At 43.8% G+C, this 17,901-nt stretch overlaps 1 pseudogene; it reads left to right on the forward strand.

Moving 5' to 3' along the window:
* Window positions 1-210: 210 nt before the first annotated feature.
* LOC139547093 (major histocompatibility complex class I-related gene protein-like) lies at window positions 211-17,448 on the forward strand (annotated as a pseudogene).
* The last annotated feature ends 453 nt before the right edge of the window (window positions 17,449-17,901 follow it).

Genomic DNA, 17,901 nt, shown 5'->3' on the forward strand with positions numbered 1-17,901 from the left:
GTTTCTAGATTGCATAAAGTCCAGTGTAGTTTTTTGAGGGCCGTCGTGGTACCGGCTTGAGGGGTAATATACACGGATGTGACTATAACCGAAGATAATTATCTTGGGAGGTAATACGATCGGCATTTGATTGTCAGGTATTCTAGGTCAGGTGAACAAACGGACTTGAGTTTCTGTATGTTATCACAATCACACCATGCGTAGTTAATCATGAAACATACACCCCGGCCCTTCTTCCCGGAGAGTTCTTTATTCCTGTATGCGCGATGTACGGAGAACGGATATCCAGAGGTGCGGATATCCAGAGGTGCGACCAAGTCATTATTTTACAAGTCACAAGTAAGTCTCAAGTCTTAGCACTCAAGTCCCAAGTCAAGCCAGGCAAGTCCGAGTCAGGTCTCAAGTCAAGACCGTCAAGTATCAAGTCAAGTCTCAAGTCCTAAACTTTGAGTTTCGAGTCCTAAACAAGTCATAATGTGCTCTTCACCAAATGTAATACCATTTCATATTTTTAACAAGAGTAATAGTATATTACATTCATGCAAATCATAAATGCTTAAAAAAATATCTATCTATTTTTACTTTCCAAATAAGCGTTATATTTCCATGGAAATACATGGGTAGCCATGAGAAAGACACACACCCCCAATAGTGATCGACTATCGAGGATCGCTATGGGGTGCAATCGGGCGATGTAGGCTTGTACACAATCGCCCAACCTTAACACACACACACACACACACTCTCTGTGTGGTTACAGTAAGCTAACGTATGTCAATGGTTTTAGGAACAGCAGTAACATCAGGCAGGATTTAGGCTACCAACTGCCAAGCCAGTTGTAGCTCAATCTTGGGGGCAATGATCACGTTTCCGCACTGACTGACTGTGTGGAGGCTCATTGATTTAACGTTACGTTAGCCTACATGATACACCAGTAAATAAATAAAATATATAGCTGTCGGCTATATTAGCATCGACTTACCGTTCTTTGTGCAGCTTCAAATATCGAACAAAGTTGGAAATTGTTGCGCCTCCATCTGTAATTTTCTTCCCGCATGTTTTGCAAGTTGCAGTCCATTTTTTGTTGATACAGCATCATCTTTATATCCGAAAATAATAATTTTGGGTATCATTTTTCCAAGGGCTCCATCTGAATTCACCTGCCAACGCTCCTCTGCACTGCCACGCAGAACTCTGATTCAAACTGTAATCTGTTAAATGAAGAGTTGATGCGCTGCACACTTTTTTTAATAGCATCATTTTTTATATTTGGGCTTGGGGAGGGTTATAAATTCAGGTCGAGTCATAAGGCTCAAGTCACGAGTCATTGGTGTTAAAGTCAAAGTCGAGTTGCAAGTCATCATATTTGTGACTCGAGTCTGACTCGAGTCCAAGTCATGTGACTCGAGTCCACACCTTTGCAGATAGCTGAATGGATGGGAACAGTATTCTGGGCTAATATTCTGGGCTAATAAAATTCTGGGCTAATAATGTAAGAAATAACACACAAAAAAACAAAATACTGCAAAGTTGCTTAGGAGCTAGAAACAGAGCTGCCATATATGTCGGCGCCTTCTTACTTAACTGATAACACCAGCTGATGTGGTTATGGACGTCTTTGCTATTTCAATGTACCACTAGCAGATGTGTCATTTTTCCAATAGAACATATCTGCCCTTACCTTTTGCCATGGCCGTTTTGGCAGCTTTATTACCATCATTGGTTCAGGATGACAAGGTTGACATTTTGCACACGCCTCACACTGGGCCACCAGCTTGGCAATCTGAGTACTCAGACCAAGCCACCACACCGACTGATGAGCCCTCAGTCTGCATTTTGTTATCCCCATGTGTTCCTCATGCACTCTGTCTAGCATTTCCGGTTGTAGTGGAAGTCCTTTCGGTCCACTCAATAGGGCTTCAGTAGCTTAGGCAGTTCCTCCTGCCTGGGACATCCCTTTTTGCACTGCTGTACTATCTGTCGGCAGATGAGATCTCTCTGTTGCTCCTCTGCAATATGCTGCAGTTTGGTCTGAGATGCAGGTATAGGCTGTCTCTTACTGCATTAATGTACACCTGTACCTCACCCTCTAGTCTAGAGATTGCTCCTCCTCTGTTAAAACCGCTTTAGGACCCGCCCCCTTTTTTTTCTCTCCTAAAATGACATACCCAAATCTAACTGCCTGTAGCTCAGGACTTGAAGCAAGGATATGTACTTTCTTGATACCATTTGAAAGGAAAGTTCGTGGAAATGTGAAATTAATGTAGGAGAATATAACACATTGCTTTGACATGCACTGTAAACTGTGGGACTCCAATCAAGGATGCACCTGAGCTCAATTTCTTGTCTCATAGCAAAAGGTCTGAAAGCTTATGTAAATAAGGTGTCTGTTTTTTATATTTTATCATTTGCAAACATAAAAAAACCTGTTTTCACTTTGTGTGTAGATTGATGAGGAAAACAATTAATTTAATACATTTTAGAATAAGGCTGAAAAAAAGGAAGAGGTCAGAATACTCTCCGAATGCACTGTACATTGAAATACAGATAGAGATGTAGTAGTCCCAGAGTTAATGATCCAAGGTCAGTTTTGCATTTCACCTCCTGATGATTACGATGACTGACAGTGTTAGAATAACAAAAAAAACACAAGGCTTAATCATGCTCTCTCTCTCTCCACCTGTCTCTCGTCTGCAGTTATGTTTTGATGTGAGTGAGGATGCCAACCCCCAGTCCCATCATCGCCACCTCACCCGCTCTTAAGATAACCTTCGGGCCAACAAGGCTGGTAGGGAGACAACATTAAAGCCAATATTATGTAATTGTGATTACCTGAGAGAATATGAAGTTTAGTAGCAGTGTAATCCATTAAGCATATGCTGTCTCCTCCTTACTACAAAGTCCTACAGGAATCCTGCAGGAATTCAAACCTTTGTGAATAAATTGTGCAGGTGTCCTGCGAGAATCCTGTAGGATTGACAAAATCCTGCAGGAAAAGTCCCTGATGTTCCTGCAGGAGCATGACTTGTCCTGCAGAAATGTTGAAAATCCTGCACAAACATGACGGGCCAAAACCTGCAGGATTTTGATATTCCTACAGGATATGTCAAGTCCTGCAGGACCAAGTATATTCCAGGTCGAATCCTGCAGGACCAAAAGCTGCAGGATTTTGATATTCCTGCAGTATATGGCAATTCCTTTAGGACCAATACTAGCATGAATACTGCAGGATTTTGATATTCCTAGGTTCATATCTGTCACGTTCCTGACCTGTTTTCTGTTGTTTTGTATGTGTGTGATGGTCAGGGCGTGAGTTTTGGGTGGGCAGTCTATGTTTGCTGTTTCTATGTTGGTTTTGGGTTGCCTGGTATGGCTCTTAATTAGAGGCAGGTGTTTTGCGTTTTCCTCTAATTGAGAGTCATATTAAGGTAGGTTGTTCTCACTGTTTGTTTGTGGGTGATTGTCTCCTGTGTCAGTGTCTGTATGTTACGCCACACGGGACTGTTCCGGTTTTTGTTAGTTCGTTCGTTTTATGTAGTCTGTTTTCCTGGTTCATGCGTTCTTCACGTTGTATGTAAGTTCGTGTCCAGGTCTGTCTACATTCGTTTATTTGTTTTGTAATTATTCAAGTGTTTGTCGTGTTTTTCTGTTTTGTCTATTAAATCAATATGTATTCACAACCCGCTGCATTTTGGTCAAATCCCTGCTACTCCTCTTCGGATGAGGAGAAGGAGGAAGCCCGTTACAGAATCACCCACCAAACCCAGATCAAGCAGCGGGTTAATGGACAGCAACGACAGCGCACGAAGCAGGATTTATGGTCTTGGGAGCAAGTATTCAACGGAGAAGGACCCTGGGCTAAGGTGGGAGAGAATCGCCGCTCTCGGGAGGAGAAGGAGGCAGCCACAGCCCAGGAGCGCTGGTATGAGGAGGCAGCGCGGCGACGCGGTTGGGAGCCCGAGAGTCAGACCCAAAAATTTCTTGGGGGGGGGCACACGAGGAGTGTGGCAAAGCCGGGTAGGATACCTGAGCCAACTCCCCGTGCTTACCGTGGAGTGAGAGAGCGTCGTACTGGTCAGACACCGTGTTATGCGGTAAAGCGCACGGTGTCCCCAGTACGTGTGCTTAGCCCAGTGCGGGCTATTCCACCTTGCCGCACTGGGAGGGCTAGGTTGGGCATCGAGCCAGATGTCATGAAGCCGGCCCAACGTATCTGGTCTCCAGTACGTCTCCTCGGGCCGGCATACATGGCACCAGCCTTACGAATGGTGGCCCCGGTTCGCCAGCATAGCCCAGTGCGGGCTATTCCACCTCGCCGCACTGGCAGGGCTACGGGCACCATTCAACCTGGTAAGGTTGGGCAGGCTCGGTGCTCAAGAGCACGTGTCCTCCTTCACGGTCCGGTATACCCGGTGCCACCTCCAAGTACCAGTCCACCGGTGGCAGCCCCCCGCACCAGGCTGTCTCTCCGGGTTCTCTCTCCAGCTGCTCCCACCTGTCCAGCGCTGTCAGAGCTTTCCTCCTCTCCAGCGCAGCCAGTGCCTATACCACGCACCAGGCCTACTGTGCGCCTCAGCAGGGCAGAGTCGGCCGTCTGCCCAACGCCTTCTGCACTGCCTGTCTGCCCAGCGCCAGACCGGATCAGCCAGAGCCTTCCGCCAGACCGGATCAGCCAGAGCCTTCCGCCAGACCGGATCAGCCAGAGCCGTCCAGCCAGGACCAGCCAGAGCCGTCCAGCCAGGACCTGCCAGAGCCGTCCAGCCAGGACCTGCCAGAGCCGTCCAGCCAGGACCTGCCAGAGCCGTCCAGCCAGGACCTGCCAGAGCCGTCCAGCCAGGACCTGCCAGAGTCCCTCAGCCAGGAGCTGCCAGAGTCCCTCAGCCAGGAGCTGCCAGAGTCCCTCAGCCAGGAGCTGCCAGAGTCCCTCAGCCAGGAGCTGCCAGAGTCCCTCAGCCAGGACCTGCCAGAGTCCCTCAGCCCGGTGCTGCCCCTTATCCCGGTGCTGCCCCTTATCCCGGTGCTGCCCCTTATCCCGGTGCTGCCCCTTATCCCGGTGCTGGCCCTTATCCCGGTGCTGCCCCTTCATTTAGGTGGTTTTAGTTGGAGGGTGGTCATTGGGAGGGGGATACAGAAGCGGGGAGTGACTATGGTGGTGTGGGGACAGCGTCTGGAGCCTGAGCCACCACCGTGGTCAGATGCCCACCCAGACCCTCCCCTGGACTTTGTGCTGGTGCGCCCGGCGTTCGCACCTTGAGGGGGGGGTTCTGTCACGTTCCTGACCTGTTTTCTGTTGTTTTGTATGTGTGTGATGGTCAGGGTGTGAGTTTTGGGTGGGCAGTCTATGTTTGCTGTTTCTATGTTGGTTTTGGGTTGCCTGGTATGGCTCTTAATTAGAGGCAGGTGTTTTGCGTTTTCCTCTAATTGAGAGTCATATTAAGGTAGGTTGTTCTCACTGTTTGTTTGTGGGTGATTGTCTCCTGTGTCAGTGTCTGTATGTTACGCCACACGGGACTGTTCCGGTTTTTGTTAGTTCGTTCGTTTTATGTAGTCTGTTTTCCTGGTTCATGCGTTCTTCACGTTGTATGTAAGTTCGTGTCCAGGTCTGTCTACATTTGTTTATTTGTTTTGTAATTATTCAAGTGTTTGTCGTGTTTTTCCGTTTTGTCTATTAAATCAATATGTATTCACAACCCGCTGCATTTTGGTCAAATCCCTGCTACTCCTCTTCGGATGAGGAGAAGGAGGAAGCCCGTTACAATATCAGATAGTCAAACTGCTGGAAGAGATAAAGTCTGTGTGGAGGTGTGTGCAAATCATTTTGTATATAGCTGGCTAGTTATTGATGAAAAAGAAAATGTATTTTAAACTCTTTTTTACAATCTACAACAAGAAGAGTAATGGTCTTGTGACATCTTGGTCACCATAGCAACAGTTGGCAGTTGAGGAAATGGCTGCCAGGCAGTTTAGCTAGCTAGTTCAAGTACTGCTAATATTTTTTTTTAATTACAGGTAAGGAGTCAGAGAAACATACTAAAACTACAAATGTCAATATAAACATCTTAGGGGGTTGCATAGGGTTGCATAGTTATTTTTGTATGTTTGCAGAATAGCTTAGCTAGCATGTTCTCTACAACTACCTGCTAGCTAGCTAGCTTTGACCAAAAAATAAACATTTAACTTTTGCTTCCATGGAAAGTGACAAATTCGTTTTGATATCCCTATGTCTCTTTAGTACTGTTGTCAGGCTATACTTTTTTTTATGGATGGTTATGTTTTTAATGACTAGGCTAATGGCTTCATGGCTAGCACTTAACAACAGTAACCAAGTCACATGACCGATCATGACATTTTAAATAAGGAAGTGATTGCATTTAAATAGTAAAGAGGGGGGTTTAAATCATTGGTTGTGGTCCAAATTGTATACTTGCGTTTTCCCGTTCTTTCAAAGGTGATCTTTCAAGAACACATGAGAGAGCATATCTAGTATAGGAGAACGCAGAGCGCTTACAATCCACTAAATTTGAAACATACGTGACTTCTAACCTAAATAAGAAACTGCATCATCACGCAGCCGGTGTCAAAAAAGCTATCTTTTATGGTAGCTAGCTACGTCTGTTTACATTGTAGCAGTGTTAGCAACTAGTGCTGGCAACTCAGTGAACGACTATCCCAGAATGGAAATATTTTAACACGAATAACAAGCAACAGAATCGATTTTATCAGTAGCTGTTAGTGAATTAAGCTGAGACCGACCAGAATAATTTTACGTGGGGTCCTCACAAATTGCTTGGTCTGCTGCTACATCGTTGTGGAAGTTTGACAGGTAACGTAAACTCACTCACTTTTGTACATCGCCGTGGTCCGTACAATTTACCTTATTTTAGCGCCCCAAAAACGTAATACTTCCAGATCAACTGTAATGTCAATACCATTGTAAAACATACTTTCTCCTCTTTCCAACAAAATAAATTACATGATCTAAACGCTGCCCGTTTCTGCATGATTCAAGAAGGCAATGAGCCCCGTCGGGTCTTTTTAAAAATGGCGGGTGGGGAAGCGAAACTAATTGGTGATCGTGAGAAGGAGAGATGTTGTGTGGGAAAATTGCTTTTTTTCACTCGATCTGTCCAACTTATCACCTTATCGCCTCTAAAATGTAAATAAAACACTATGAAGAGTTTATATAATGTGTGATTACATACCTATTTGAAGGTTTGTGTTGAATTTGAATCGGTTGTTTAGGACGGTGCTAAAGTGATCTTCAGAAGTAAACATTTTTCTTGAGAGTCGTGAGTGACGTTGCAGTGACGACGCAAAATATGACTAGGTATCTCCCATTACCCCCGTCACTGTCCATTTCTTGTTTTTAAATGATGAGAGAAGTGCTACACCTGGTGGAGAGAGATTGTAAGACAGAAATAGTAGCTTTATGCGTGCTGTACGTTACGGCATGACACGTCAAGATGTAACGGAGGGTCAGTTTTCTCCAATACTATAGAGCCATTACCATGTCGATCAACGCTTGAATAGAAACCTAGTTCACACCCCCAATTTTGAAGTCAACACAGTCACTACAGTCCCATTAGTTTTCTTTGCAGCCTCGTTTGAATGTCGCGGTTGCGCACATTTGTAAGGAATGGGGTGAGTTTACGTTAAGCTTTCATGCATTGTACAGAGGCTGAAGCAAATGTTTAAAAAAAAATAGAAGTAAGCTATTTTTTTGCTTATTGATTAAGAATGATAAAAAGACAGATTATTGGTGTTTCACTGTGAAAGAATTTTTCATTGTATTAGGACTACTGGTGTTTTCCCCCCCCCAATGAGCAGGTTTGCATTGTGATAAATTCATACAACTATAACACCTATGCATATTATTAAATGACACTGATATTCACGATAGCTTGGTTTTATATTCACCTTATGCATTGATAGCTGAATGATATGCGATATGATGCAATTAAACTAGATTAGAAGGCCTAGACTACTTCATCCTAATTTAAGCTAAATGCATTAGATATAATATGCCAGTGTTTGTTTTGTAAAGGACCACTTTAATTATACGCATGCATATCAAAAAGGAATGTATATTAAGTTAAATGAATACACCATTGTAATATTATGAATGCCTTTCTCTCTCCCTAAAGGGGATTAGACAGATGAACTGCAGCCCCCAGATGCCCAGGCCTCAAAACCAGAATAGTAGGGAGGCATCAACACTTGTCATGTTTAAATATAAACCCTTTTATTGGTTTTCCTATATCTGTGCATGAATCCTTAAAACACAGTCCATTGTACAAACGTTTTATTAGTCGTATGTCAAACGACATGCTTTCTTGCATGTTCCTTCTACACAATGCAACAACAAGAAATAAAAGATAATATGAACACAAAGTAAATGGCTCAGTAGAATAGAAAACATTTTAACATCCCCAAGTGAGGGACATCAGGGTGATTAACATTCAAAAGCTTGTTCAGTACACCTCATTCAACTAAGTGTGATCTAAATTGTAGACGATGAATAGTTGAACATGGTGTTTGCTGGGCAGGAATACAAACTTGCACACAGTGCAGTACCCTGGGGCAGAAATCACCCACATCTTTATTTTAGAATGAGCTTCATATGTTAAAATGAGCTGACAATTCTGCATGACAGAGAATAACGTGTGGATCTACTTCTAACATATTGACATTGCATACTGCTGAATAAATTCCTGGGATAGGGTGATTTTCCTGGTGGATGGGAGGTTCCCAAGTTCTTTACATCTGTCTGGGTGATATGGGTTTCAACCTGAGGCAAACAGAGCAGAAACAAGGGAGGAGAAATGAACCTCACTGTTCAAATCAAATTTCAGTGATGGTTCAAGTTGCTGAGAACCACAAATAGCTTTGTTAATGTGCAATGGTTTTGTAAACAGTTTTGCATATTCATATGCTTGATGAAATTGTCACCGATTTACTTTTATTTGATCTTTAATTTAAAATCATTTCTTTGTATGCAATGGTGAAACACGAGGAAGGGGAAAGAGACAAGACGAAAGTTAGCTAACGTTACATAAACAGACACTGCATGCATGTATTTGCTGATCATGTAAGAATGCACAAATAACTTGGCTGGCTAACAAGCCGAGATTGAACAGAACACAGCTAGCTGCATTTCCTATGTTTTAATCAGATTTTGATTAAAACATCATTTTGATCAGATTTTGATCAGATTTACGTCCAAACCAGTCGGCCACAACTATTTTGTCCTACCTATCAGTTGCCATCTATCCCATTTCTCCTTAGCAAGTTCACCAATTCAGGATTTAAAAACTGTCCGGGTCGACACAAATGACATTTCTGATTTTACGATTAGTATTTAGTTTGTCATCCCTAAACAGTCAATATAACTAGTTAAAAAGGCGCCAGAAGAAATGGCAGCAGTTTTACGGGCGCCCAACCAATTGTGCTATTATGTGGGGGGGTTTTCTCGTTATTTGTAACTTATTTTGTACATCATGTTTCTGCCACTGTATCTTAAGGCAAAAAAGAGCTTCTGGATATCAGGACAGCGATCACACACCTCGGATTAGACAAAGATTTTTTCTACAACAAGGATGACGCACAAGACATTCTCCAAACACCCCACAGGGCCGACATCCCCGTTATTTGCAAGAGGAAGCGACGCAGGTACAGAGGACAAAGAGCCGGATGCCTGGTCAGGACACGGAGAAGGCGACTGGGAAAGCTGCCGTTACCGTCAATACTACTCGTCAACGTGCAATCATTGGACAATAAATTAGACAAGGTACGATCACGAATATCCTACCAACGGGACATCAAAAACTGTAATATCCTATGTTTCACGGAATCATGGCTGAATGACGACATGGATATTCAGCTAGCGGGATATACGCTGTACCGGCAAGATAGAACGGCACACTCCGGTAAGACGAGGGGGGCGGTCTGTGCATATTTGTAAACAACAGCTGGTACACAAAATCTAAGGAAGTCTCTAGATTCTGCTCGCCTGAAGTAGAGTATATTGTGATAAATTGCAGGCCACAGTACTTGCTTAGAGAGTTCAGCTATACTTTTCGTGGCTGTTTATTTACCACCACAGATAGATGCTGGCACTAAGACCGCACTCAGTCAGCTGTATAAGGAAATAAGAAAACAGGAAACCACTTCCCCAGAGGCGGCGCTCCTAGTGGCCGGAGACTTTAATGCAGGGAAACTTAAATCAATTCTACCAAATTTCTATCAACATGTTAAATGTGCAACCAGAGGGAAAAAAATTCTAGAACACCTGTACTCCACACACAGAGACGCGTACAAAGCTCTCCCTCGCCCTCCATTTGGTAAATCCGACCACAACTCTATCCTCCTGATAGAGGAGGGATGTGCAACCAGAGGGAAAAAAATTCTAGAACACCTGTACTCCACACACAGAGACGCGTACAAAGCTCTCCCTCGCCCTCCATTTGGTAAATCCGACCACAACTCTATCCTCCTGATTCCTGCTTACAAGAAAAAATTAAAGCAGGAAGCACCATTGACTCGGTCTATAAAAAAGTGGTCAGATGAAGCAAATGCTAAACTACAGGACTGTTTTGCTATCACAGACTAGAACATGTTCCGGGATTCTTCCGATGGCATTGAGGAGTACACCACATCAGTCACTGGCTTTATCAATAAGTGCATCGAGGACGTCGTCCCCACAGTGACTGTACGTACATACCCCAACCAGAAGCCATGGATTACAGGCAACATTCGCACTGAGCTAAAGGGTAGAGCTGCCGCTTTCAAGGTGCGGGACTCTAAGCTTACAAGAAATCCTGCTATGCCCTGCGACGAACCATGAAACAGGCAAAGCGTCAATACAGGGCTAAGATTGAATCATACTACACCGGCTCTGACGCTCGTCTTATGTGGCAGGGCTTGCAAACTATTACAGACTACAAAGGGAAGCACAGCCGCGAGCTGCCCAGTGACACGAGCCTACCAGACGAGCTAAATCACTTCTATGCTCGCTTCGAGGCAAGCAACACTGAGGCATGCATGAGAGCATCAGCTGTTCCGGACGACTATGTGATCACGCTCCCGTTGCCGACGTGATTAAGACCTTTAGACAGGTTAACATACACAAGGCTGCGGGACCAGACGGATTACCAGGACGTGTGCTCCGGGAATGTGCTGATCAACTGGCAGGTGTCTTCCATGACATTTTCAACATGTCCCTGATTTAGTCTGTAATGCCAACATGTTTCAAGCAGACCACCATAGCTCCTGTGCCCAAGAACCCAAAGGCAACCTGCCTAAATGACTACAGACCCGTAGCACTCACGTCCGTAGCCATAAAGTTTTTTGTAAGGTTGGTAATGGCTCACATCAACACCATTATCCCAGAAACCCTAAACCCACTCCAATTTGCATACCACCCAAACAGATCCACACTGACCTTTCCCACCTGGACAAAACTAACACTTATATGAGAATGCTATTCATAGACTATAGCTCAGCGTTCAACACCATAGTACCCTCAAAGCTCATCACTAAGCTAAGGATCCTGGGACTAAACACCTCTCTCTGCAACTGAATCCTGGACATCCTGACGGGCCGCCCCCAGGTGGTGAGTGTAGGTAGCGACAAATCTGCCACGCTGATCCTCAACACTGGAGCTTCAATGCCATACAACTCTCCTTCTGTGGCCTCCAACTGCTCTTAAATGCAAGTAAAACTAAATGCATGCTCTTCAACCGATCGCTGCCCACACCTGCCCGCCCATCCAGCATCCCTACTCTGGACGGTTTTGACTTTGATACCTAGGTGTCTGGTTAGACTGTAAACTCTCCTTCCAGACTCACATTAAGCATCTCCAATCCAAAATTAAATCTAGAATCGGCTTCCTATATCGCAACAAAGCATCCTTCACTCATGCTGCCAAACATACCCTCGTAAAACGGACCATCCTACCGATCCTCGATATCGGCGATGTCATTTACAAAATAGCCTCCAACACTCTACTCAGCAAACTGGATGCAGTCTATCACAGTGCCATCCTTTTGTCACCAAAGCCCCATATACTGCCCACCACTGCGACCTGTACGCTCTCGTTGGTTGGCCCTCGCTTTATACTCGTCGCCAAACCCACTGGCTCCAGGTCATCTACAAGTCTTTGCTAGGTAAAGCCCCACCTTATCTCAGCTCACTGGTCACCATAGCAGCACCCACCCATAGCACGCGCTCCAGCAGGTATATTTCACTGGTCACCCCCAAAGCCAATTCCTCCTTTGGCCGCCTTTCCTTCCAGTTCTCTGCTGCCAATGACTGGAATGAACTGCAAAAATCACTGAAGCTGGAGACTCATATCTCCCTCACTAACTTTAAGCACCAGCTGCCAGAGCAGCTCACAGATCACTGCACCTGTACATAGCCCATCTGTAAATAGCCCATCCAACGACCTCATACGCTTATATCCAACGACCTTATACGCTCCCAAGTACGCTTATAGAACGTCCGGCACACCTAGTACGTACTTGCCGTTTCGCGTTCTTCTTTTTTTTTGAATGGGGCATGCTTATTTAAGATGGTGAGGAAGACACTTTTAACCTCTCTGCGCTACGGATCCCTTTATTTTCCTAAACAACCGCTGAATGGCAGGGCGCAAAATATTACAAAAAATATTTATAATCATGCAATCACAAGTGAATATATACCAAAACACAGCTTAGCTTGTTGTTAATCCACCTATCGTGTCAGATTTTGAAAATATGCTTTACAGCGAAAGCAATCCAAGCTTTTGTGAGTGTATCAATCAATGCTAGAACAGCTAGCCCCAAATTAGCATAGTCACGAAAGTCAGAAAAGCAATAAAATTAATCGCTTACCTTTGATAATCTTCGGATGTTTGCACTCACGAGACACCCAGTTACACAATAAATGTTATTTTTGTTCGATAAATATTACTTTTATAACAAAAAAACGCCATTTGGGTTGCGCGTTATGTTCAGAAAACCACAGCCTCGTTCCGTTCGACGAAAATTCCCAAAAGTATCCGTAATGTTCGTAGAAACATGTCAAATATTTTTTATAATCAATCCTCAGGTTGTTTTTAACATTCATAATCGATAATATTTCAACCTATTCAAGAAAAGAGAGAAAGAAAATGGAGAGCTACCCCTCTCGCGCGCAGGAACTAATCAAAGGACACCTGACTAGTTTTGAAAAATCTCGCTAATTTTTCAAAATAAAAGCCTGAAACTATGTCTAAAGCTTGGTCACAGCCTGAGGAAGCCATTGGAAAAGGATGGATAATCTCTGTATATGTGGTTCCCACCGTGAAGCATGGAGGAGGTGTGATGATGTGGGGGTGCATTGCTGATGACAATGTTTGTGATTTGTTTAGAATTCAAGGCACACTTAACCAGCATGGCTACCACAGCATTCTGCAGCGATAAGCCATCCCATCTGATGTGCACTTAGTGGGACTATCATTTGTTTTTAAACAGGACAATGACCCAACACACATCTAGGCTGTGTAAGGGCTATTTGACCAAGAAGGAGTGATGGAGTGCTGCATCAGATGACCTGGCTTCCACAATCACCCGACCTCAACCCAATTGAGATGGTTTGTGATGAGTTGGACCGCAGAGTGAAGGAAAAGCAGCCAACAAGTGCTCAGCATATGTGGGAACTCCTTCAAGACTGTTCGAAAAGCATTCCAGGTGAAGCTGGTTAAGAGAATTTCAAGAGTGCAAAGCTGTCATCAAGGCAAAGTGTGGCTACTTTGAAGAATCTAAAATCTAAAATATATTTGGATTTGTTTAACACTTTTTTGTTTGATACGTGATTCCATATGTGTTATTTCATAGTTTTGATGTCTTCACTATTATTCTACAATTTAGAAAATGGTAAAAATAAAGAAAAACCCTTGAATGAGTAGGTGTGTCCAAACTGTTGACTGGTATTGTATATACAGTGCCTTAGGAAAGTATTCAGACCCCTTTACTTTTTCCATAATATGTGTTACGTTACAGCCTCATTTTTTAATCCTCAGCAATCTACACACAATACCCCATAATGAAAAAGTGAAAACAGGTTTTTATACATTTTTGCAAATGTATTAAAAAGAAAAAACAGATATACCTTATTTACATAAGTATTTAGACCCTTTGCTATGAGACTCGAAATTGAGCTCAGGTGCATCCTGTTTCCATTGATCATCCTTGAGATGTTTCTACAACTTGATTGGAGTCCATCTGTGGTAAATTCAGTTGATTGGACATGATTTGGAAAGGCACACAGCTGTCTATATAAGGTCCCACAGTTGACAGTGCATGTCAGAGCAAAAACCAAGCCATGTGGTCGAAGGAATTTTCCGTAGACAGGATTGTGTCGAGGCACAGATCTGGGAAAGGGTACCAAAAAATGTCTGCCGCATTGAAGGTCTCCAAGAACACAGTGGCCTCCATAATTCTTAAATGGAAGATGTTTAGAACCACCAAGACTCCTCCTAGTGCTGGCCGCCCGGCCAAACTGAGCAATCTGGGGAGAAGGGCCTTGGTCAGGGAGTAAGAACCCGATGCTCACTCTGACAGAGCTCCAGAGTTCCTCTGTGGAGATGGAAGAAACTTCCAGAAGGACAACCATCTCTGCATCTCTCCACCAATCAGACCTTTATGAGTAGAGTGGCCAAACGGAAGCCACTCTTCAGTAAAAGGCACATGACAGCCCGCTTTGAGTTTTCCAAAATGCACCGAAAGAGTCTAAGACCATGAGAAACAAGATTCTCTTGTCTGATGAAACCAAGATGGAACTCTTTGGCCTGAATGCCAATCGTCACATCTGGAGGAAACCTGGCACCATCCCTACGGTGAAGCGTGGTGGTGGTGGGAGCATCATGCTGTGGGGATATTTTTCAGTGGCAGGGACTGTGAGACTTGTCAGGATTGAGGTGAAAGATGAAGGGAGCAAAGTTCAGAGAGATCCTTGATGAAAACCTGCTCCAGAGCGCTTAGAACCTCAAACTGGGATGAAGGTTCCCCTTCCAACAGATCAACCACCCTAAGCACACAGCCAAGACAACGCAGGAGTGGCTTCGGGACAAGACTCTGAATATCCTCGAGTGGCCCAGCTTGAGCCTGGACTTGAACCCGACCGACTATCTCTGGAGAGGCTTGAAAATAGCTGTGCACTAACGCTCCCCATCCAACCTGTCAGAGCTTGAGAGGATCTGCAGAGAAGAATGGGAGAAAGTCCCCAAATACAGGAGTGCCAAGCTTGTAGCATCATACCCAAGAAGACTCGAGGCTGTAAATGCTGCCAAAGGTGCTTCAACAAAGTACTGAGTAAAGGGTCTGAATACTTATGTAAATTAAATGTTTCTGGGTTTATTTATTTATAAATTAGCAAACATTTCTAAAAACCTGTTTTTGCTTTGTCATTATGAAGTTTTGTGTGTAGATTGATGAGGGGTAAAAAACAATTGAATCAATTTTAGAATAAGGCTGTAACCTAACAAAATTTGAAAAAAGTTAAGGTGTCTGAATGCTTCCCAAAGGCACTGCTTTCCGAAGGTTTCCATCATTTTAAAGTAGTCAACTGGGTGGGGATTCCTATGAGTTGGGAGGAATCAGCCAATGAAGAAAATGTTGTACTTTAAAATGTAGATAGCATGGGCAACGCCATTGAGTTTGTCACATATGCTATAATGGCACAGATACAAAGATGAGTCCTCTATCTATCTCTGTGTAAAATACACAGAGTAAAAAGTGTGACAACCAACCCTGGTCTCAACTACCAATCATTTTCAAGTCAGCCATTAAAGGTATATTGTAATTACTTCGCCACCATGGCCTATTTATTGCCTTACCTCCCTTATCTTACCTCATTTGCACACACTGTATATAGACTTTTTCTACTGTATTATTGACTGTATGTTTGTTTATTCCATGTGTAACTCTATGTTGTTGTATGTGTCGAACTGCTTTGCTTTATCTTGGCCAGGTCGCAATTGCAAATGAGAACTTGTTCTCAACTAGCCTACCTGGTTAAATAAAGGTGAAATAAAACAAAATAAAAAGAGAGACTATAAGGTTTTCAGATCACTGTGAAAATCTTAACTGAAAAGGGTTTTCACCGTCTTTCAGGATCACATTCTCTGTGGGCTTTTGCAACATACTGTCACGTTCCTGACCTGTTTTTCCTTTTTCTTGTATATATTTAGTTGGTCAGGGCGTGAGTTGGGGTGGGTTGTCCATGTGTTATTTTCCTTGTCGGGTATGATTCTCAATCAGAGGCAGCTGTAAATCGTTGTCCCTGATTGAGAATCATACTTAGGCAGCCGGGGTTCACGTGTGTGTTTGTGGGTGGTTGTATCTCGTGTCTGTATTCGTGCCACACGGGACTGTTTGTCGGTTCGTTTCTCTTTTGTCATTTTGTTTCGTTAGTGTTCTGTTTATTTTGTTAATAAATAATCATGGACACAAACCACTCCGCATATTGGTCTGATCCTTCTCGCCTCTCCTCCTCGTCCGAGGAGGAGGATTACGACGACCGTTACACATACATCATAGGAGATACGCCTTTCCCGGAATATACTGTTGTTTTGATGCTGGATGATATTGAAGTTGGTTACTACGAGAGACAGTGTGTTTACAGGGGACACAATGCCCAAGACGAAAAAGAGATGGGGATTGTTCTGGACATTGCTTCTGTGTTTGGAGCAATGTACTTCAGCATGAAAGGCAGATCATATGATTAAAACAACGCTTTAATTTCACCGAAGGTATTCATGTACAGCAGAGAATGGCTGGCTGTGAGATGTTGGACAATGATAAAATGGTCCTAACTCTGTCCAGAAGCACTTTTAATAAGACTGTTGCAGATGGGATGTGCTATAATATGACTCAGAATACATACTATACTGGAAACCCACAGTTAGCATGGGATGAGGTGAAGCTAGAATATGTGAAAATGCTTTATGCACACGTTTACCTTACCCTTTGCATAAAAACATTGAAGATTTTCCTGGAGAGAGAAAAGAACATTGTGATGCGTAAAGTGCGACCCAGAGTCAGGCTCATAAAGAAAGCGAAGTCTGGAGGGCTCCAGGTGAGCTGTCTGGCGTTTGGTTTCTACCCACGACACATCAACGTGACCCTGCTGAGAGATGGCCAGCCAATAGCAGAAAAGGAGCTGACAGGCGGGCAGCTACTGCCCAATGGAGATGGGACGTACCAGCTGAGGAAGAGTCTAGAGATCATTGCAGAGGATCTGAGAGAGAGACACAATTATACCTGCACTGTCTCCCACCTCAGTCTGGACAACAAGCTGGATGCCAGCTGGGTACCTGAGCCAGGCAGAGACAGAGTCGGCCTAGTTGTGCTTTCAGTTCCACTGACTATGATGGTGGCGATAACTATTCTGCTAAGCTTTGTTGTTTGTGTCAGGAAGAGGAGACACTAGCTCTGAGACATTGTCACAGCTTGCCAAAGTCAATGCCCAAGTGACTGAGCAAATTAGCCTATCTTCACACATATCCTACCAAACCCACATTGCTTTGGACCCATGTCCTTTTTTTATCACCTTATTTTTTATGTAACCACAGCCCCCCTTTCTTTATGTGCTTATTGAATCATTTGTATGGATGATTGTAAAACAGATACTGTATGATATGTATGTTCTGAATGTTTCAGTATGTCTTTTAATGAACTTGTTTTAAATGGTGCAGAGCACATTTACAGGTGTGTTCATGTATGGGAGCTGTGATTTTGGGACTGAGTGTGCTATTGAGCTATGTTTTGGCAGCCCTTCCTCTCTGCCAGGTTCTGACCCCTTTTAATCTTCCTTAGTGCTTCCTCTCTTCCTGGAAATGTAAAGACATTTTTGACATTTCCATATATTCTGAACACTCGTGTC

Source organism: Salvelinus alpinus, chromosome 20 (assembly GCF_045679555.1).
Source record: "Salvelinus alpinus chromosome 20, SLU_Salpinus.1, whole genome shotgun sequence".
NCBI lineage: Eukaryota > Metazoa > Chordata > Actinopteri > Salmoniformes > Salmonidae > Salvelinus > Salvelinus alpinus.